This window comes from Falco peregrinus, chromosome 2, assembly GCF_023634155.1.
Source record: "Falco peregrinus isolate bFalPer1 chromosome 2, bFalPer1.pri, whole genome shotgun sequence".
Lineage (NCBI taxonomy): Eukaryota > Metazoa > Chordata > Aves > Falconiformes > Falconidae > Falco > Falco peregrinus.
Window position 1 is genome coordinate 90,651,062 of NC_073722.1, and position 20,207 is coordinate 90,671,268.

The 20,207-nt window shown below is 49.3% G+C and overlaps 1 long non-coding RNA gene across 1 annotated transcript in view; it reads right to left on the bottom strand.

Annotated features, from left to right (window-relative positions):
* LOC106112227 (uncharacterized) overlaps positions 1-13,603 on the bottom strand; it is a 41,228-nt gene extending 27,625 nt beyond the window's left edge. Inside the window, exons 1-4 of the long non-coding RNA XR_008745944.1 lie at positions 13,359-13,603; positions 10,090-13,251; positions 8,960-9,092; positions 8,675-8,831 (exon numbers count right to left, since the gene is read on the bottom strand). This is a non-coding gene — a long non-coding RNA (uncharacterized LOC106112227). The remainder of the gene's footprint in view (positions 1-8,674; positions 8,832-8,959; positions 9,093-10,089; positions 13,252-13,358) is intronic.
* Positions 13,604-20,207: the final 6,604 nt, after the last annotated feature.

A 20,207-nucleotide genomic window follows, 5' to 3' on the forward strand; every position in this document is an offset into this window, starting at 1 on the left:
AGCCCCTCCAGCAGCATCTTGGCACGCTCAGCCTACGAAGAAGTGAGTCACGTTTCTCCATGGATGCCTGGACCAGGATGTTCAAAAGGAACATCACAGCAGGCGGGCAGTGGTTCAAACTTGCTGGTTGTAGGCACTTGAAAAGCCAAGACTCCCTGCCACGAGTTCCCAGAAGTTATCCTGACTCTCCTTACAGCACAGAGTTCACTGTAGCAGAGGCTCTTCCTGCAAGATCCTCGGTAACAAATGGCCCAGCAGCATTCCAGATGGCTAATAAATCCAGACTTCACACACCACCAGCTCCTGGGAGTGCTGAACGCTTCCCATGCCTACAAACAGGCGTTATAGATCAAGCTCAACTGGAGATGATGGCTGATGGCTAAATCCACTGTGTAGAACACACTGCTCCATTAGCAGGCCGAGATGGGTACCAGTCAGGGAGATAGGGCCTTCCAGAAGATAAGGCAGGGCCACTTTGCCATGATTTGTCTAAGCCTGCACGAAAGGTCAGGGTCACAGCAGTGCCTCTGAAGCCAAACCACGACAAGGACCTCATCACAGGTCCTACACAAACTCACTCGCCCCCAGCAGTCCCCCAGCCCTGTGCGAGGGGAAGGGGAGCCACTCTATTCTGCCCTTTTCAAACGGTCCTTGGAAAGCACAAGGTGAAGCCAGTGGTTTGACACTGGATGAGGTACTTCGATCAGTCTCTAACTTCTTTCCCCAATAAGCCATCTGGGAGACTCTCCTAAAGATGCTGCCAGTCTAGACAGTAAGATGGAGTCCACCGGCTCATGGACAGGAGAAGGGAGAGCTTCTCCATCCCCAAAACACAGGAGGCTGCTCCTCTCCCCTTGCCAGAACCCAGCCCCAGCAGCCACAGGTTCTCAGAAGCGGAGATAAAATAGGATGAGGGATCACAGCTGTTCAAGTCTTCCCTGTTTCCTGGACCACAGAACTGGAGGGCAGCTCTGCCCCACATCCCACCTCATCCTAGACAAGCTGGTATCTCACAGGTAGATGGCAGAGCCTGCTTTGGAGGAATTAGACAAGGGCTTCACATGTCAGCAAAGCTTCAGTACAACATCCCTGCATCTCCGAGCAACAGTCTATGCCAGACAAAAAAAAACCAAAACAAACTTTCAGCCATCACACCGCAAAGATGCCATCCCTGGTGCTGGCAGCTTAAGGACAAGCATGTAGTACCTCATTTTCTCTTGGCCCCACTGATTTTCTGCACCTCTGCCTCCAGATCTACAGAGAGGCAGCTCATTCAACCTTGCAACAAGACCGGAGCAGGATGAGGATACCCGTATCACACCGGGAGCAAATGAACCAAGCTGAACAGCAGAGATAGCAAAAGACACTGCAGGAAAGTTGGTTCATACAGCCACGAAGAAAGGACAGGCATTCCTGCTCCTTAGCCTGTTCCCATGCCCCAGGACAGGGACTGGTTGGAGCAAAAGCTAGGGTGCCTGGGTCACGGTCAGCTCCCCAGCAACGACCTCATATCCCCAGGTGGGAGCCAGCCCTGCCTGCCTGGCAGTCATGTTCACAGGCTTTTCCAGTTTCTCAAATCCTAGGCTAGAAAGCAAACTACAGCAATTAACAGCACTGTGAATGGGAGCACTGTAAATAAATTACATCTCAGAAATTACTAAGTGTTGCTTAACTGAGGTTTAGCATCTTAAGTTCCTAAAAACTCTTACAAGTCAACAGAAAAGGAGGGAAGAAAGCCATTTTCTTGGGTAGAGCGCCCTAATCCAGACCTAGCAATAGGCGGAACACCTGAGGAGACTCCCCTCCACCCCCGCGTGTTAACAGGCTCCCCTGCTCCAACACCAGGATATGTACATCTCTGGGTCAGACTAATTTCTCCTGCCAGCAGAGCAGCAGTATTGCAAATGGCTTTTAAATATCAAGCTAGCGCTTGAGTGCTTCTAAAGGCAAGGCACTACATGCATCAGGGATGAAAAAAATCAAATCAGATAGCATTAGTCAAGCCTGGGCTTTAGCACATGAGGCAGAGAAAACTTTGGCATTCAGCATTTGCAGTGGATGAATCTCAGTGTTCCTCTCCTCCCGATGGCTGCCAGCTCTTCAGCATGCCCCACCACTCCTGAGAGGCAGGTATGGACGTGCCTTGGTCACCTGGGAGCTCTCCGAGCCTCTGGTGTGCTGTGCAGGGAAAGCAGTTGGCAGCCAAAATCCTGTGGCATCGCAGATTCCCGGCAGACGACTCCCCTGCCACCACGCTCACAGCTTCCTCCTGGCTGCCGGTGCTCTCATGCCAAGTGTGTGCTCCAGCCAGCCTCCGAGCAATCTGTCCCCACAGAGGGAGCAATGTGTTGTCCAGATCTTTTCCTTGCCTGGAGTAAGAGTGGACTCATGCCTGATAAGAAGCGAGTCTGCATACTTCTGTGATACTGATATTTTTATCTCCTTCAGATCGCTCCCATCCGCCTCCCAGACACCCCAGCGTGTGTCCCAAGGGACTCCATCTCCCAGCTTGTCAATAAGAGATCAGGAGACAGATAACTTGGACCGGAATGTTTTCCTCACCTCCAGTTCACTGGATCTCCTGTCCCCAGTCCTCACCTAGCATCCCTCGGTGCAGGCTGATGAACACACATCCCCAGCTTGCTGTCAGTGCACACAGAACTAGCGCTGCTGGGCAGTCGGGTGTCCCTCCCTGCTCCACACACAGGTCTCTTGAAGGTTAAAGCAAGAATTCCCTCTTCCTCTACCCACATCATTAGCACATCCAGGTGAGCAGGCAAACACAGCCCCTTGCCACACAGCACTGGTTTTTCTCTCCGCTGACTCCTGGGGGGCTGGTGTGTAGAAACCTTTAATGAATTTGACATAACTTCTAGCACAGAGCAGCTCTACTATTTGATGCAAAGTTTAATTTGATTTCTCACTTGAATAGCTGAGACATCCTTGATACGCTTCCTTCAGCTCCTTCCAGATAAATCTGCTGCATACAGTTAGCGCCAGGAGTCACCTGCATTTCAGCAGCCCTCCCCTTCGCTCCTCTAACCTCTGCCTGCACCTCCCGGGGCTGCAAACCAACCCTGGCTCCAGCCTTCGGGAAAGGGCTTTCCATCACATTCACCCTCCTTTAGCAAGGGGGAAGCTGAGGTTAAAACAGCAGCAGCAATCCACCCGAGATGATGAAGACGGCAGGAGCTGCAGCCAACTCTCCCAGCTCAGGTCACCACCAGCAATCTCTGCAGGAGAGCAGTCGTGGGCTTCAGCAATCCTTTCTACCCCAAGCTGTTGTGCTTCTCCACAGAAGCAGCTGCATTTCAGCAACAATCATCAGCTGCGAGCATCAGATACACAGCACCTGAAGAGCAGCAGAGTACAAAGCTTTGAAAACAGGGTGCAAACGTTGCGATTGCTGTGAGAACATGGGAAGCACAGATGGGAACACGGAGTTACATTTTTGGTTTTTTGGGGGGGTTTTGTTTTGAGGAAGCCTTCAGGTTTTTCTAGCATCTGTTGACAGGACATACAGCAACTTCAGCTTACAATCCACAAAGCCTGGAGACCATAGACCTGCTGAACCAGGTTCACTGTTGGACAGAAGGAAGACTCACAGCTTTCCAAAGCCCCACAGACCAGTGCTGTCCCCACAGCTAGGCACAGGCAAAGGTCTCACCTGAGACTCAAGAGCCCCCACGGGCTCTGTCTGGTTTCTGTCTTGTTCAAAACCCACCAGCAAGCCAGCACCAGCAACATTAGCTTGACTGAATTTGTTCCCTTCCCAAAGCTCTGAAGCACAACAGTCGATTTAAAAATCTTAGAGCAAACCGCTGGGGAGTGAAAGATGGATTTGCAGGCATTAAAGCCCCAGACCAAGGAGTAAACAGACACCTTTGATTGAGAAATCAATGCTTGAGTTTTACAGCATTTCACACTAAGCAGCAGCAGCAGAGAAGAGCCCTGCATGCACCTCATCCCTCCAGGGCAGGGGAGGAGAAACCAGCAAAAAGTAGAGAAGTGAGACACTGTGATGCTTCCCACAGTCTTACCAAAGCCAGAATTGGCTTTGGACACCTCCAGTCCACGGGGCGTAACATGTTTTCAAAAAGAGATCCCTCAGATGATAAACTAATAGGAAAAGAGCCCATTCCATACCTCTTCCAGAGAGAGTTCCACCTCGCTGTTCTCCTGTCTCTGCCCTGGGTACAGCTCGGGCACAGCAAGTCATCCCTGGGACGGTTCAGTCTGGCTTGGGGAGCACCTGAGCACAGCACCAAGGGGTACCACACCACGGAGCCCGACAGGCTGGTAAACCCCACTGCATCCAAAGGGGGTGTGAGGGATGCACATCTCTTCCCACCAGTCACGAGGAGGGTAGTGATCTGCTGGCTCTCAGATACCCGGGGACCAGCCAGAGCGGGGCTGTGTTACTTGGAGGCTTATCCCCAGCACACATATTGCTGACTCGACGCCAAGGGCTGGGTCTCTCCTCTCCCCCTGCTAGCTGAGACCCTCAGGGGGCTCAGCCATCTCTCCCAGCCCACCTCACAAGGTGATCCCCACCTAGTGCAGCACACAGGAGCTGCTGCTGCTCTGCCAAGCAGCCCTGGGTGCAAGAAGGTTGGCCTAGAAAGGAAAAAAAAACCCAAACAAAACCAAAAACCAAAAAACAAAAAACAAAAGGCGAGGGGGGGGTAATAATCCAGAGACTGGGATTGACGAAGATGCCAGAGGGAAGGAGCAAGTCACAAAGGGAAGAGGAGGAACAAGCCCTGCACCCAACAGGGTGTTACAAGCAAGAAAGACATGCTGACAAATTAAAACAGACCATGAGAACCCTTGATACTTTTTAAAGCACTTCCTTTCCCTCAGCTTTCTTTTTCTCCTTTGTATGTTGAAAATTCATCTTCAAAAGCAACCACAATGGCCCCAGAGGGAAAAATATCCCAGCACAAGGCAGACTTCCCTCTAGGCAAAGTGAATCTGTACTACCCAAGTAAAAAGGCTTTCATCTCCAAATCATTCATTTCCAGAGCACTTGACCCAAAAGGAAGTCTCCTTTATCTCTATGAAAGTCACTTTCTCCGCCAGAGTCCCGTGGCCCCAGAAGGGAGCTGTTAGGCAGCTTTCTGTGTTCTGCAATGCCTGCTCAAAGCCCTTCTCCCGCCTGCGGCAGCCCCACCGCTGGCCCAGGGAGGGGACAGGGCACTGATGGGGCAGAGCCCAACCCTGCTCTTCCAGTGCCAGGATGGCAGCAGACCCCAGAGCCAGGAGCTCTGGGACCCCCTGCTCTCCAGAGGGCTCCCCTGCCCCTGCCAAGCCCCTTCTGCCTGGAGATGGTGGCAAAGGGGGAGACCTTTCTCCAACTGTTTCTGTCTTTCAGCAAGAGCCGACGCAGCAGCTGCAGACGTTGGTATCTGACCTGTTTCTCATCAGATGCCCTAAGCCAAAAGCAAGCTCCCTTGCCCAGAAGGAAGCCACAGACAAGGCTGTACCTGCAGTCCCCGGGTGATTTTGCACAGTTTGGCAGGGTCACCATACAGGCCAGATAGAAACCAGCTCATGCAAATGGTGGAGCCAGGGCTTGGGGAGACTACTTCTGCCCAGGGAGTTGTCATGCCTCCACAAGAAGCCAGCTGTGATCTACATCTCCAGGAGCTCAGAGACCACAGGGACATCCCCTTAAGGCACTCACACCTGAAATGGAGAGGCAAAGCACTACTAGCAATTCAGCAGGAGGAAGGAGAAAGGCTGTTTGTCAGAGACAGCACACAGCCAGGCAGCTGGCCTCCGTGAGACGAGAGCTCCTGGCTCCCACAGCCATTTGAGCTCCAGGGAAGATGCTACCACTGACAAAGATCTCTGAACCAAATCTCCAAGCCCAGCTTAGTCCTGCTCAGATGCCACAGGCCACTGCTCTGCAGGTGACAGGATGGGGGGCACCATGTGCTGGGAACACGTACCCCTGCTCTATCCTAAAGGCCACTGGGTATCTGACAACCTTGCTCACGTGGGACAGTTTAGTAAAGCAACCCTGCGCTCAGGAAAGTTGTAGTCCATCAAAAGTCACCGTATCAATGCTGGGTTTTGCAACACCTGATGTGCAGCTGAATGACACAGCTTTGGGTCAGGGAAAGGGCAACAAGGGCCCTCGGCTCATAAGAGCAAATTTCTACCCCTCCAGGCTGGGCAGGAGAACTTGAACCCTAGTTCCCAAAGAGCTGAAAAAGCCCAGGGATGCCCAAGGCTGGCTGCACGACAGCTCTGCTAATTCAATGCTTTTTAAGCATCCCTTGGGGTTGTTCTGAGTGCCTGTTGTTGAGAACCCTGCAAGCAGCTCCTGAGCGTAAGCTCTGCTGTCTCCTGAACAGCACACCCAGCATACGTGTGTAGCTTACGGGCTGGGCTTGGCCATATCGGAGGGAGCAGATTTATCAGGCAGGACTAGCAATAAAGAGAATGGCATTGGTGAGGACTCCTTAAGCTGAACTGGTCACCGTGCAACTAGGAGGTGACATCCAGTGCAAGATACCTACAAAGTTTTATAGAATAAACACAACCTGATTCAGTTTATACAAACCATCTCCACAGAAACATTAAAACCTAACAGTACGGCACTAACAGGGAGGAAACAGGAGGAGCCAGGATATCAACTGCCTTTCCAGCGAGGATGCAGTCTGCTGGAGGCACTGAATATAGAGCACGCAAAGGCAGCACACACTCCCTTGCACATAGGTAGTACATCAGCCGGAGGATGTAGCAGCTTTAGCATCACAAGGTGATACCACTGCCTGCGTAGGCTCTGCATCCCGCTGACATGGCCCAAGAGCATCCCAGAGCATGTTCTCAATGGAGAATTGTTGACTCCAGCCCCATTTTATCCATGAGGACACAGTGCGCGGCCCCAGCTCACAACACTGCACAAAGCAAACTGAATGCAGTTCTGTTTGCTGGCATGGCCACACAGACACACAGCTCCTACTTCCCTTCCTTCTGGGCAGCGGTACAAAGTAGGCATCTCTGCACCAGGCCATCAGGAACAGATTCCCACTGCATATGAATCAGCAGCACGTACAAACAAGCCTGCTCCCTTCCAGGCAAGAGCACAGACCTTGCGCAGGACAAGGGACTCACACTTGCCTCGTTCTCTTCTTCGGAAAAGCAGGTAGAGCACTATTTTATCTGCTCAAGGCATGCCATCCCCCATCCTGACAGCAGCACAGAGCGAGACACTCAGAGGCAGAGGCGATTTCTTAATCTGCTTGGGTGGTGGTGAGCTGTTTCAGGTTGGGCTTGATTCTGCACCCTCTTGGCAGCATTTTTTGGGGGGGACTTCCTCTGTGGTTTGAAGTTCTCCACTTCCTTCAGCTGACAACACCCCCAGCCCCTCTTTTCTGTACACTCCAAGGAAAAGACAATGAAAATCTTTAAGGAAAATAACTTCTAAAGCTCTCTGAGATGAAGAGGTCCTATTAGGCTAATTTTTAGGAGAGCATGGGATGTAGGGAGAAGAAAGATTAAACTAAACAAACCATAGTGGAAAAATTGATCTACTAAAGCAGTGGATGCTATCAGGGAAGCAAGCAATTTCCTGCAAGCCAGCACAGCCAGATGCATTTCTGCTAAAGCAGATCTGTCTTGACTTCTCCACAGCTTTCTCCTCTACCTGCCTGGCTGCTGGCAGCCCAGCTCGACAGCTCTAATGGTGCAATTCACTTTATTGACCTATTAGCTGCCACCTGCTCGGGACGCAGCCGCGGCAGATTCGCCATTGTATAAGCAGCAGCAGCAAACATAAAACTCTAAATAAATTCTTGGAGGCTGCGGAGCAGTATAATTAATCACAGGGTCTTTCACGAGGCAGCAGCAGCAGCGGGGAGGCAGGCAGGGGAATGCAGAAGGCAAGGCTGGAGTGGGGGGGTACGACATCAGGGCCCTCTTCTGCTGCCTGCCCCCACCCTGTCCTGCCAGGGACAATGCAGGAGCCAAGGCAGAGCTGGAGTCGGAGTTGAGGTCAAACTCCATTACGCTGCTTACCCATTTCATGAGCCCGAGCAAGTGACTGTCTCCCCAGCAGGCTTGCATCGGGTACATCCCTGACCAGAAATAAGCAGCACTCACTGCCAGGGTTTGCAGAGGTGTAAAGTTAAGATTGCTCCAAGCCCACTCCCCGCCACGCTGAACTTTCATCTTCCTTTCCCACGTTATCTCTGAATCTGGCCCAGACGCGCGAACACAGAGTGAGCATGGAAGAGAAATGTCAAAGGAAGAAACAGTAGGAAAAGCTTTAAACACTCTGAACCGGTTCCCTTCAGCTCCTCACTTGGCAAAGGCACAGACCTCAGCTCTCCCTCCCTGCCGTATCTCACAGCCATCCCTCTTGCACTCCCTGCGAGTGTACCCGTTTGGGATGCTCCCACCCGACAGCTGAATTGCTGCACGAAGGCACACCGAGTCTGGTGACTGCTTGCAGAAAAAAATAGGAGGCCTCAAATTTTACTGAGTTTGGGACATCGCACATCTCTGTCAGTATGCCTTGCTGCCAGACAGCAATGCTCTCCCCTGACAGCCTGCCTGTAAGGCCATCAGCAGAAGCAAATGGAATAGCTTGGCCCCAAGAGAAACCTCATACCACCACCGCTTCAGAAAGTCATCAGGTACTCTTGGGGACACTTGGACTCACCAGAAATGGCAAGTTGGGAGCCAGCAGGACTTCACCGAAGAGAGACAACAGATGCCTTGGCTGAGCACTCTGCTCCTCCTTTCTTGCAGCCGCCCTAATCCAAGGACAGCAGTCAATATAAAGATGTCCTCCTACTTCAGAGGGGCACTGCCCTCATCTATAGAGACAGAGACAAGAGAAGAATTATTTCCTGCCATTGAACAGGACCCAAATGAGACTAAAGCACAAGTCCTAAAGGCTATGGTGAAGTGTCAGCATTCACCCTGAGCCCCGAGATCAGCCCACCTGAGACATGCTTCTTCTTCCTCCCTTACTTAAGCCACACTCCCTGCTCCCTCCAGACAGCTGGCATCCCTCCTGCTCCGACTGGCTGCCGTCTCTCTGAGCAACACCAAAGCAGTGCCGAGCAGAAGCCCTCCTCAGAAAGGGGAAAAAAAAAAAAAAATATACATTCCAGCCTTTGAGCCATGCTTTTAATATTTCAGCTTTCTTTTTCTGCCAGAAGAGAGTAAATTCCTTATGCCAGCTGGGCTGCAATCTCACCACCACATCTCTCTGTCTCAGACAGCCCTGGCTGCCAGCCCCCCCAGGCAGATGGCAAATGCAAGCCTCATATCCCCCCCGCCAAACCCCCCTTTCTTCTCCTGCATCCCTCAGCACTGGTCAGGCTGCCACAGAGTCGGCAGCACAGCGGGGACAAGGCACTGAGAGGCTGGGGAGGGCTGGACAGGCTGCCTAGGAACAACAAAATTAAAGATGTATTCAAGATATTGCAAAGGAGCCCTACACACCAAGCTCCATGGGGCCACCAGGATGCCTCGATGGACCCACTCTGGTAGAAGAACTTGTTTGGGAAAGGTGACAGGTCAGCACTACCAGATCACCCTGAGCGACATCTGTCAGTCACTGCCATCAAGCTCTGTCCAAAGCCAGCCGCCATCCCACCCACACACAAACTATCCATCAAGCATCATCTCTGTCAAGCCAGTTTGTATTTTAAATTTAATGTCTGCAAAGTATTTTGGCTTTAAATTATTCTGCAGACTCACTCAGTTCAGCAATGCTTCCCCGTCTAGACAGAACAATCTTGTTGTCAGTGAAACAGATTCGCCCTGACATCCCCGTGGTGCGTGGTGATGCGGTTGCTATTTTGTACAAAGGAAGAGAGCTAAAAAGCTCTTTCTCTACAATTTTGAAATGTGATTCCTGTCCATTCAACTTCAAATAAACACCTCAGTAAATAATCCTGCCATCTTTGATTTGATATCTCTCTCTGTTAGGAAGCAGCATGGGTGTAGAAAGGGGGAATGGCTGAGCATTTGTGGGGTCTGACATCTCCCAGTGCTGCCAGCAGCATGCCTGCTCTCCTAGAAGGGAGGGATTCCCTCCTCTCCTGCTCCGGCTTTTAAACCCACTTGCTTTGGCTCCCTCCTCCATGCCATAGACTGAGAACTGGAGTCTGGAGCTCTCCTGGTACCCCTCTGTGACACCAAGGTCCCTGCTCCCAAACACAGACCTGCCTGATGCTCCACAGCTGCAGGACAAGCCTTGGATGACTGGCAGGGAGACACAGGAGAGGCATCAGCACCCTGAAAGAGACATTAAACCAAGTCAAAACACATTTTGCATATCAGCTTTCCCCCAGGTCTCTGCCAGCATGACAGACTACAAACACTTTCTTTACAACAAAAAAAGCACTTCTTCCCCTTGCAAAAAACCTGCACTAAGGCAAAAGCAAACCTGAGCAAGCATTTGGCAGCATGTCATGTCTAGTTGGCTCGGCTGCAGTAAGAGAGGAGAGGAAAAACAGCCCAATCCAACCAAAAATAATATTGCTCCCCTCTTGCTCTGTCCGTGACAGAACATTGTCAGAAACGACAAATACCAATTTGGGATCTTTTCGTCTCCTGTCCCGATAAGATACCTGCCTGTCTGTCCCACGGCACGGCAGCAGGGAGGTGATCTCTGCCTTCTGCAAGGCATCCCCAGCCTGAGCATTGCCCAGGGGAAACGCGCAGCTCTAAAACTAAGCCCGTGAGAAGCTGGACACTAACAATTACACAGCAACAGAGGGTCCTCCATCACAGCTAGCCAAAGGTCAAGAGTTCAGCCCCAAGGATGCCTCTTGAGGGTGCCTGTGGCAAGGTGGAGACGGAGAATTCTCAATGCACCAACAGGCACATCTACAGGGTGCCAAAGGGCCATATCACACAGCTGGTTTTATTGCCCAAAAGCCTACAGACCTACAGGAGCTGACCAGTTCAAAGCAGACTGCATCAGCCCACCTGCATTAACATTTAATCCCAGTGCTAGAGCACCACACAATAAATCACCTGCAAGCCTACTATGCGGAGAGAGAGACACTTGCCTCTAAATATTCAGGCAGAAAAAAGCCTCTATATATTCCAACAGGAAAAATGAAATCAGAAAGCAAGAAGGACCGGCTCTTCGCACAGGCACCGCCATCTAGCAGCATAATAGGAAGAGCTACACACACACAATTTATAACCTCGTGGATTCATCCCTGTTTTGACCTCCATGGAGATATTAACTGGCTCACAGGAGTGATCAGGAATTTCCCCCACCCCAGGAGCAAGCTGGCTCTGCGCTGCAGGAGAACGCTGCCTGCCTGCTCCTGCCTGTGCCAGGCTCAGAGCAGCTGGTCCAGAGCAGCCCCCAGCACATCCACCACCAGCCAGGACCCACCGTACGGCACACGGCCCGCAGGACCCGGGGAGGCATAGCAACGCGGGGGAAGATTTCACCCTCCAAGAGACGGGCCATGCAGAACCAGACCAAAAGACTGACCCTACCAAGGAAGGCAGCACCAGGGAAACGCAGGGAACAGCACAGTGAGCACAGCCCTTCCCCAGCTGCACTGAGACCATCTCACACGAGATCCTCCGCAAGCACATAACCTGAAGGCCACGACTTGCAAGAGAGCATCCCACAGCAGCAAGTTCTACGTTCTGCCTCCTCCTTTACCCGCTGGTATTATTTTACCAGCTCATTAATTCAGCAAGAAGGTTCCAACCCAGGTCTGGGGGACCAGCAATTGCTCTTTTGGTCAAACCTGTACCTTGAGCATCTCTATGCTGACGGAGAACAAAGCCAGCTTTCTGGGAAGGCACCTTCTCTCCTCGCCCCCTCCTCTGCACGCACCAGCCCTGTTGATGCCCAGATGCATAACAAATGGAGTTACAGCAGCAGCGGAGTGTTTACTGTCCTCCTGGGACGGAGAGTGTTAATGCACAGGCTGAACTGGGGGTGGGGGAGTGAAGTGCTGAAAAATGATGCATGCAAAGGCTCATTATCACATCCTTAATAGCCCTGAAATCTGCTAGGGCCTCTGTCATTTCTCCTCCCCTTTGGGTCACAAGGAGCCGTCCCCGTCTGTCTCAGCAGCAGGGCCTGGCTTCCCTGCCAGAGCTGCTGGCCACCCAAGCGGACAGGGCACCTCAACGCTCGGAGCCTGCATCTCCACTGGGTGCTCCTACAAGGAGCCACAGAGGAGCAGCCAACGCTGGCTCGGCTCAGCGCTCTGCTCTAAACCAGTTGGCTGTAGGAGGGGCCACTGGCATCAGGCATTTACCCCCACACCCCGCTACTGCCCTTCGTGATGGGAAACCATGCCTCAGTTTCCCTGCCTGTATGAAAAGAGTTATGACATCTCCCACCCATCTCAGTAAAGATATTTCACTTTTCATTTCTGTTGCGCACTCAAGAGCTTCACCTATACATTTTTGGGGAATTTTCAGCCAGTTCAGACGTGCTGATGGCATTTCCAAGATCACCCAGCACCCACAGCTCTGCTCAGGCGTATTGCCAAGCACAAGTCAGCACACCATCCTCGATGTCCCCGCATTCTCTCCAGCGGGAGAGGGATGTGGACACCACCAAGCTCTGTCCAGGTCTCCACCACACACCGACCAGCTTAACTCTCCATCAACAGACAGCAGATGCTCTAGATACAGGTTTGAGCACAGGAGCAACTGTTGGTTCCTCAGACCTGGGGTAAAACCTCCTCACTGGATTAATGAGCTGGCAAAACACTACTTGAGTAAAGGAGGAGGCACCAGGCATCAGCAGGGCCTCTGCCAGCGTGGAGGCGTTTAGCTACCACAGAGCTAGTGGTTGTACCTTTAAGCACTGCATCTCGGCTCCACTCCTCACGACACCTGCGCTGAAGGGATTTGATGACTCCCAAGAAATGCCAAGCCAAGAAGCTTTTAAGAACTACTGAACTGCCTTTTTAAGAGGCAGGGGACACGTGCACCCAATCCGGTCTTAAAACTAATGATTTAATTTACATTAGGAGAAGCAAACCAGCATAAATTAATATCTCCCAATAGTATAACATGAGCATGTTTTATCTGGAGATTATGTTGATTAAATCATCAAGTGCCATAATCTTCCCTTCCTAGCTCAGTAAGATGGGGAAAGAAAAAAAAAACAACTAAAAATACCGATATAGCCTTCTAAGCCACAGGAGGGAACCACACATTCATCTCCAAGCACTCTGCTTGCTCAGTGAAGCATGCACACAAGACTTCCCACCCTGGAAGAAGCTGCTCCAGCTGGTGTGGTACAAAGAGGTAAAATGAAGTTATGTGTTCAGAATTGAAGAGATGTCAGGAGATGGAAGGGTGGAGGAGCTTCCAGGCAGTATAGGAGTTACGCTTACCGGGTTTAACTCTGGAAATGTAACCGAAGAAATCGAATCCAACTTCTCAGGGCTATGTATCTGCTTTAAGACACGTGGCTTAGTTCCACCATGCAGGGAGACAATGCCTTAGCAGAAGGAGAAAACACAGAAGCACATTTAAAACTTCTTCCTCCCGCCTCCCTAATATCTTTTCTGCTTGTTCCTACCTCTTTTGCACTACACTGAAATGAAGGACTAAACCACTCACCTTGATGAATCAGCAAGACCTACCTTGACTTTTTCCAACAGAGTTATCACCTGCTGAGGGTGGTTTTTCAGACAAAGCCTATTCCCGTGGGACTCAGCTACAACCACTCTCCTGAAGCTTTCTGCCAGGTAATCGTGCATGGGCACTTCACATTTAATGGCTTCATCTGCTGGCTGTTTGGATTGCATGTGGAGCGCTCTTAGAGCCCTTGGGCAGGGCACTTCAAGAAGCACAACACCTTTTATTTAAAGCCAATTCAAAACCACAGTGGCGAGTCTGAAAGCTTCCCTGGAGAATGACAAAGGATATTGTTAAGTTTGTGGCAGAAGAGAACGGGTCCAAGGCTAAAAAAAAAAAAAAAAAAAAAAAAAAATCCCTAAACAGAAAGTTCCCCCTGAAAAAGCAAGCTCTAAACACTGTTTATACTGACCCCTAACACCAGCAACAGGTCTCCAGCAAGCAGGCTGTATTTACAAGGCCAAACCTCAACGTGAGCAACATCCACTCACCCTCCTGTTACACAACTTTGTGTTAGTGTTGATGAAATAAGTGGATTTTGAAAAGGAAGGGTGATTAACAGATGCAGTTTTATTGCTTATTGGAAAGTTGGGGGAAGCAGCAAGCTTCTGCCAGCAGTGCTGAGCACAGGCTGCAGCAACCGCAATCCCCTGCCTCAATTTCCTCATAAATGGAATAATTACTGCTGTAAAAGCCTGGAAGCCTTCAGAAGAGAAACTGTGTTATCTGGAAAATTATTTTAATACCAAAATGAAGTTACTAAGAGGAACTCCACACTCAGTGTTGCATGCAGAAAATACATCTCCATTCAAATACCCTGTCCTTGCACCCTGCAAGGGGTGGGAGAGGGGAAAGAAAAAGCATGGTGTAAAGGAACCACAGTTTCAGGTTCTGCAAGGAGGCACTTTCTTAGCAAGAGTTTTTCTCCGAGGACAGAAAGTATGCTGACTTGCAGCCTTACGAATGTGGAAGCTGCAGGAAGTCTCCTGAAATTTTATTTTTTTTTGTTATTCATTTCTGTGGTCCTGTAAACCTGCATGATAATTCACAGAGCAGAGGACGTTTTATTTCCTTGAGCACCTTTCAAATTCAAACTCAGACCCAAGCCCCTTTCTTACCTAGAAGCAAACCAACCAGCCTTACTGACTTCCTTAGAACAATGCACGTGGAAGAATGTAATTTCGGAACAATTTTTCACCTCCTTCTGATGTCATTTTACAGTAGAAATAACCTATTCTGACCCTCTCCCTCTGCAAGTGTCTCTGCCTTCCCAGCTGCGGCCAGTATGCCCCTTGTGGGCTTTGTAACCTTGTCAGTTCAATTAATGGGGCCCTCAGAGGCTGGGGACTTCATTACTTCTAAATGAAGCATCTTCTAATATAGTAATGCTGCTTCTATTCTGCAGGACCCTTGTTCCAGACAAGCCTGATATTTTTCCAGCACCTTCACATTCATTTTCCCCAAATGAATGCGGCATTACAGAAAATTTAATTTTTTGGATGCTTCAAAAATCTTTCCCTCCAAGGAAACATCAGACAAACATCTATATGCTGCATAGAATTACACACCAAGCCACTCGATAAAATCAACTTATCTGCCAGGAACAAGCCTGACACATCCATGGTACCGATGCCTTTCTCCCCCAACTTTAGATGTACACAGAGTCCTCAAAGTCTTGGGAAAGGAGGGGGGCCCCCCCTCATCGATCATCCTTAACGCTGCCAACACCACGTCTACTTGTGCTTCACCCTCCCTGTCGAGACAGCTGCCTTTGGAACGAAGGATTTTGAGATGGAAAAGCATTGCAAAAAAACCCCACAGAGGTTGCTTGACTTCTGCCCTCACACTCGGGGCTTGAGGTGTGCTGGGAGGGAGAGTGCTGCCTGCAAACACGACCCTTGCCATGCCTCCTCTCAAAACAACAGGCAGCCCTGCAGGCAGCACAGAGCTAGAGAGGATGCTCAGCTCCTCAGTGACACCAGCCATCAGCCACATCACTCTGCTGCTGCTCACCCACAGCAACTTATACTTTCTGAAGGAGAAAATTCAGTTGAGGGATGTACTCCTTACTTCAATGCTCTCAACAGGCCAGACCTACAAGCATTTGCTTTTTTTAATACATTCCGCCTCTCCCCAGGCTGGGGGCAGAAAACTTCACCACAGATCAAAGCCCAGACATCAGCTAGCTTTTCTTCCTTCCTTTTGCAAGCCTTGAGTTCTGTGATGCCCTGGGAGAGCCAAAGGTGGTAGGCACAAAGCCTGTCATCCCCCAGCAAGATGGACTTGTCTCTAGCTAGCAAATTCCACCTCAGAGGACGAGATCCTCCTTTCCAGCAGGCTCAGGATCTCTCCGAGCAGTCTCACACAAACCCCTTCTGCTAGAATCTTTACAGACACTGTCGTTCCATACTCAACATCCTGCACGAGCACATAATTAATTATCTCCAGTGAGTTGCCATCTGTCAGCTGATCACTGGCAGATCTGATTAACAGACCATCCCCATGTTCTCCACCTACTGCAAAGGAAAACATGCTCTCTTCCAATGGTTTATGCTAACACGTTTTTACTTTGGATTTGCAACAAGCTTCTTGCAGTCAACTAAAAAATGTAGCCAATTTGAAATGTATGAAATGTAACTCATTCTCCAGAAGTCATTTAGTCTCCTGCTCTGGACTGAGCCTCAGCCTGTCCAGCTGGATGGAGAAGAGACGAGAGGGCAATGCTGAAGAAAGCAGTATATGCCGAGAGGTGTAGATGAAGTTCTGACGTAGCTGAAACCCTGGAGCAAAACCTTAAGGAAAATTAAGTTGCCCTGAAGTCCAGAATATAAGCTAAGTTAAGGAAGGAGGGCATTTCTAGCTGAGTAACAGGCACAGCTCAGTCTTTGGCAGATGATTGCACTCCTGTGCCTCAACCTCCCCAACTGAGTAATCAAGCATGTTCTCATTTACTTCTCTGGGTAGAAACCTTAAAGGTTTGCATATAAAAACAATACAGGGGTAAAATCACTGCCAAGACAGGCAGCAGCAGGCACTGGATGCCCTTCACAGCACTGACCACGTCAGGAAGCAGGATGCTTTTGCACTGAGGCTGGCTTCTCCCACCCATCCTACTCAGCAGCAGGAGATTGCCACAGCAACAGGAGACAGAGGAGAAAAAAATATTTCTCTAGAACATATTAGGTTGCTTTTTAGTGGATTGACATCAGAGAGTTCATTTATAAATATGTCAAGACCATGTCGGTGTGAAATTGGAAATGAGAGGGGATGGCAGCACAGTGAGCAAAGTACATGGGGTGAGGAGACTAAACATGCAGGTTCACCTGAGCGAGGTGCAGATTGAGAGACCGGGGGGAGAACGCAGGATCTCAGCACTAATCAACTCCATCCACTGAGCAAAGGAAACCCTTTTTACTAATGCAAACAGCTTCATGGTTACTCACCTCTGCTGTCATGGGGCCCGAGGAGCCTCTGCCTCCAGAATGCCCATGTCCGTGTGCAGGCACCGCACAGCTGGGAAGGGAAGGACCACAATCTGGTGCTCGCAGCAGGCTGCTCCGTTTCCAGTGCCACCGCTGCTCGGTCAGCCCAGCCACGTAACAAGACAGTAAACAGCGACAATAAGGTCACGCAGGAGACTGAGGTCTTTCCCAAAACAATTTAAGAGGCTCATTAAACCGGTTAATAGCGCAGGAGCAGCACTGACACCATGCTGTAGTGTTTCCAGTTTCCTCTGTAACGTCGTCCCAAAAGACTCGAGCATTTAGCTGGAGTGCTAATGGCACCTCAAGAGCCCCAGCGCGTGAGTCTTGCCAGGAGCTAGAGAGGGCAGCTCATCCTGAAAAAGCAAAGGTAACAACCCTGTTCTTGGCAGAAGAGCGAGGCTTTCCTCATGCTCTGATGATGACAGCTGGCTTGAGCAGGCACAACTCGCCCTCGCCATCCTTCACAGCACCCCATCACAGCAGGTACACCGGTAGGCATTCGAGACACAAACCTGTTCACTAAAGAACTCAGGGGCAGCGGGGCGAGAATTGAACAAACACTTTCAGATAAGTAACTGCATTTTTGTGATTCTGGTGGTAGCCCCTTAGAAGCATGCTCAGTTCACTGGAATGAAACCTGCAGCAAGACACAAGCAACAGACAGGGACACAGGACCAGGAGACCTCCTTGGTCAGAGGCATCACACCTTGCAATCCCATGATAAACGAAGTACACAGAACCTGCCTGGCCACACACTGCGTTGTTCTTCATCCGAGACACCACGCTGATTCAACAAGGTATTTGGCAATAAAAAGATCCAGAAACTGCAAAAATGCTCACTATAATAAATTACAAAATAAACAAAAAAAAAAGGAAATATAGCAATGCCTCCAAATTTAAGTAAATATACAACTACAACAACATTGGAAGTGATGTAACAAGGCACAGTTGGTTGGCTGAACGAGCAGGAACATGACTGCCTCTTCTGGGCTTGTGCTTCTGCACAATTGACTCGCTGTATCCATTAATTATAACCCCATTGCACAGGTAGGAAATGCACCCACCAGAAGCACCTTGCCACTGTCATTCGGCCCAGGAACGTGACAGATAGAACAAAAAGCTGAGCCGTAATCGAGATGGAGCTACCTGTCAGGCTCTCTGATGGAAAGGGAAAACCCCTCTGCTCAGAGACTTTGCAGATTAATACTTTTAGTCACATCAAACAGTAAACAGGAACCAGCATGCCTCATGAGGGCTACAGCCAGTATTTAAGCTTGTTCACATCCATTACAAGGCAAGTCTATTGGGATGTTCCCCAGGGTCTTTAGCACTTGGGTAGCAGAGGACAACCGCATGCAGAGACACTGCGACAGGCCAGCCCAGAACACGTGCTGCTGCACGCTCCTTACAGCTCTCAAAGCACTTCAGCGCAAATTAAACCCTAAGACTTCTTTGAGAAAGTCAGCCTCAGAACAGAGGGGTGGCAAACCTTGCTAAACACTCCAGAAACTTCTCACTACACTAATCCCAGCCATTCCCTGCAAGAACAGTTCAGCAGTCTTCCCACAAGCTGGACCTCCCTTGCACAGACATACCACAGCAGCGGTCCAGGGAAGACAGCACCAACACTGCAGCCTTGCATCCCAGAATATCTGCTAAACGCTCATCTTCACACCACCTAGAAAGGACAAGCAAGCCCCCATATCATCCCCAGAAAGATGAAATCCTCAGCGCAGAAGCCCTGTTGTGGCAGGGCCACTCACTGGATTGCCAGCCAGCTGTCCGTTCCTTGGGACAAGATTTTTCCATCTTCAGGCAGAAACCAGGAGACAGACACTTTATTTCTGTATTTCACCCAGACTTTCAAAGCTCTCCTCAGAATTGTCATTTCAACAAAAGAGGAAACAAATCAGGAGTTTTGAACTCTTAGGAGAGCAGGACCAATAGACTGAGCAAAGGCTGTAACTATTGTGCCAGCTTCGCCACATAATTTCCCTTTCCTGAAATGCAAACTTCATGCTTGATACAAAATGAGACCTAATCAATACTCAAGTGCTGAAATGCTATTACAAAGCATGCATTCCTAGGTCCCAAGTTACATCTGAACATCTTCTGCCATGCCTTATGCTCTTCAGGACAGTCTGAAACTAAGGGGTTTAGTAATTCCCAGTTTGAATGGATGAGATTTTTACCACCACAGAAATTCTTTCCATCAGAATGTTTGCCTCCTGTGTTTATACTCGTTTTCTGCAACTATATTACATGATTTAGTATCATTAGTACTCAGTTTTCCCCATTACGTGATGCCTCATGATGCATGAGGTTTGGAAAATTGCTTCCTAATCACATTAGAAAAAAATATTCACGCGACTATTAGGCACTGTTATTAAAATATAGTTCATGGGCAAAAGGATATTTCTTCCCCATAATGAATAGTTCTTCTGTATCAGCATGAATGTGACATGATCAGCAGCTAACTCCAACTGTTTGTTTCAACAGAAATCAATTAATTATCAGACATCCATTACTTCCCTGAAAAAAAAAACCCAAACAAACCAACCACCAAAAAACTGCACCTACCTTTTCATTTAATGACACAAGCAGACGTGGAGCTACATCCATGTGTTCTGAGCCAACCACTCTTCAAACCCATCTTAAGTCAGTGCAATCAATCTGTTCACTTTAACACCCTTCAGTCCCCAATTCCAAACAGGATTTAAAGCATCAAGCAGAAACCTTAATTTAAGACACAGATTTTAACCTTGATTGGCACTTGTATTTATTTTCATTAAAGATTGTTAGCTTTCGTTAACTGGCATAGCCATTAAAATAGCAGAGAGAAAACAGCAGACAATCACTACTGTCAAATATATCCTAACTCAACAAAAAATAAGGAACTTCAATAAAGTTAAATGAAAAATGTGGGTTTCATCACTATTCTGATTTTTTTCCTCTCAAGATTTGGGGCAGAACATGTGGATGCAACTTAGAATTAAACAAAAAATGACAACGCTATCTTAGGTATACAGGGCAACTGTTAGGTTTAAAATTTAACATTGATTAAATAAATCAGTAGCTGTTTCCAGTGGGTTACATCTCTTGGTTCCAAAGCCCTAA